We start from the raw sequence: 3,074 nt of genomic DNA, 5'->3' as shown, positions 1-3,074 counted from the left end.
TAGTAAGAAAAGTGGTTAGTAAAAGTTTTAAATTTGGGAAGGAATTTTATAGAAGAATTTATGGGACAAAGGCAATTAGCTGGCATTTAAAGAATTTCAAAGGAAAAAATGAAAACAAAATAAAGGAGTCCTTGAAAATGACCTAAGTGGTCGAAGCGTTGGAAGTTTAAAAAGAATAAAGTTGAGAAAAAGGATCAAAATTGTTTTTAAAAAAAAAATTATAAATTTTCAGAGAATAAAGTTTATTTGAAACTGTTCCCCTCATTATTAGTGCAAGAGCCCGGAAGAAAGTCAGTTATTTCACTCCAATTTTTTATTACATTAATAAAAACTGTGTATAGTTACCAGTCAAATTTGATGAGTCTGTCAAGTATAGTTAGGGAGAATACAAAATGGCAGCTGTTTCAAAATGTTTACAAAAATTAATTTTTCATTGGGAGCTCCATATCTTGAAATCTACCAACAACACTAGTAGATCTAATGGATCATAATTTAAAGTAGTGTATATTTGCTAAAATATGAGTCCTTATAGAGCTATTTACGTTCAATAGGTCCCAAGATAAAGTTTTTTAAAAATGAACATTTCATAACGAAAAATCAGTAGTTAGTGAATTTATTTTGTAAAAACAATATTTTAGGAGTTATTAGATGTACATATGTCTATTAGCACTCAACTTAAAGCTAGTTGAGTGTATTATAAAGGGTAGTTTATATCATATTTTTTTTAGTAGTAGTAGTTTTCAAGATATTTGCTAAAATAAATTGATTTTTAGTTCATACCACTGCTATGTTCTAGTAGCAGATTTACTTGGGATGCCAGGATAATCGCTGAAGGCAATTATCCCAAAATAAGTTAATTAATTGATTATAAATTGAGTCCTAAAAACTATTATTATAATTGGATTCCTTTCCAAAGGCTGTTTGTGTGTTTACCAATTTACCAATTAGATACCTTTATATTTATAAAATGTTCTTACCATTAATTATATAGTATAATAAAGAGTGGTATATTGGGATATATAACAGTATATAAACTATATAAAGAAACTAAGTAACTATTTACAATTTGTTATGATTCAAATGATTCAGATAAAGGTTGCCATAAAATATAAATTATTACATGATTACTTATTAGTTAATTTATACTTATAGCTGCTGATGCCGGGGTGTCTTCTGTTTCATCAAGGATGTCCAGGTTTCCTGGCCTTCGTCTGATCGAAGTGTATCCTCTGAGTCTGTGGTGGTGCTTCCTCTTGAGGTGCTCCTCCGTCTAGCCCTTCCTCTAGAGTGTTCCCTCTTCTCTTCTCCCCGTCTGGTCCTGCAATGTCTCCTTTTCCTGCCCTTGTTACCCTACTCTTTTTCTCCCACTACTCCTTTTAGGGCGTTACCTTATTTTGAAATCTCTTATCTCATTGGTCGTCGATGTCCGAAGACTCCCGAGGCAGGCGTCCCCCTCCTCAGGGCCGAGGATGTGTAACAAAAAGTTTGACTTGTCGAGGAAGGGACACCACCTGCACCTGGTTAATTTGATTCTGGTCCCTCGTCCTAACCTATTTTCTGCTTCGATACTTAAAGGTTAGCCAATCTAATTTTCTCAGGGGGCCTCTGGTAATGTGACAAACTTAATACAAATGTTTCCACATCAAAGCTTCCCAGAAGGATACCCTGACCAGGTATAGGGGCAGATGACAAAACACCTTAATAATACCCCGGATTGTCAATACATAGCACCACATTTCATAAGTAAAACTCATAGCAATTTGAAAATATTATAAAAACTACTACCCCTCCAAAGATAAACAGCATGAATGACTTAATAGTACATTAAACTAATTTTAATGTGAGTGTTACCAGACATATGTAGGTCTAATTGCTCCTTAGATTTAGTTTTTCATAAACCTTAAGTTTTTTCCGAACAACTATAAATCAATATCTTGTGGATTTATTTTGGCAAATATCTCGAAAACTTTTACTCCTACAAAGATAAATGATATAAACTTCCCTTTGAGTGTTAGCATACATTTGTTCATCTAAAGATTCCTGTTACATAGTTTTTAATAAATCAAAAATTTTGTTCAAACATCTAGAAATCAACATTTTGTGAACTATAACTGCATGAAGATTAACACCATAAACTACTTTATAGCAGATTTAACTTAAGTGTTCTTAGACTGTATCTCTAAAATTCACTAATTGCTGATTTTCATTACATTTTTTATGAAATATTACTTTTTAAAAAGGTATATCTCGGGAACTATTTTACGTAAATAGCTCTTTTAGTGCTCATATTTTAACAAATATACTCTACTTTAAATGATGTTCTATTAAGTTTTTTAATGTTGTTGTTTGTTTTAAAGATATGGAACTCTGAATGAAAAATTATTTTTTCTTTTAACGTTTAGCAAAGCCACCATTTTTTATTCTCCCTAATTATGGTTGGCAGACTCATTTGACTATTAATTCTACATAGTTTTGATTAAAGTAATCAAAATTGGGGTGAAATAACTGACTTTTTTCTCCTCTTTGGTTCCTGGGCTACATTGTGAGCTATTGAGACTGTAAATAAATTTCAGCAGCAAAGCAGGTGGATTGGATGTGCCCGGGAAACGAGGACATCTCCAGGTAGAGGTGGCATAGACCACCCTTTGTCTATGATCAGTGGTAGACTTCTAGAGAAAAGAAGACATCTAGAATCATCCAAGAAGAATAAATGACTCTTTGTTTGGATCCCCTGGTGAGAAGACGTCTCCTGGAAACGGAGGTGACTAGAATTCTTTGTTGATTGTTAGTGTAATAATTTTAAAAATATTAAAAAATAAAAATAAAAAATAATTTGGATCGTTTTATAACTTTTTTCAAATATAAGAGATACTTGGGTTCTAATTAAGAACTTTAAAATCAAATAGATAATATAATTTTATTATATAAAAAGAGAGACTCTATATCTCAGGGCGTGTGGTTGCTAGACAATCAGAAACAGGCATTTACAATAATTACAATTAATTTAAATTTAAAATCTATTTTTATACATGTATCTAACTTTATGTATACAAAAACTAACCAAGCTCTACGAT

This window comes from Halyomorpha halys, unplaced genomic scaffold, assembly GCF_000696795.3.
Source record: "Halyomorpha halys isolate HHAL.00 unplaced genomic scaffold, Hhal_1.1 Scaffold861.1, whole genome shotgun sequence".
NCBI lineage: Eukaryota > Metazoa > Arthropoda > Insecta > Hemiptera > Pentatomidae > Halyomorpha > Halyomorpha halys.
The sequence above is the reverse complement of the archived record's forward strand: the minus strand, read 5'-3'. Positions refer to the sequence as shown.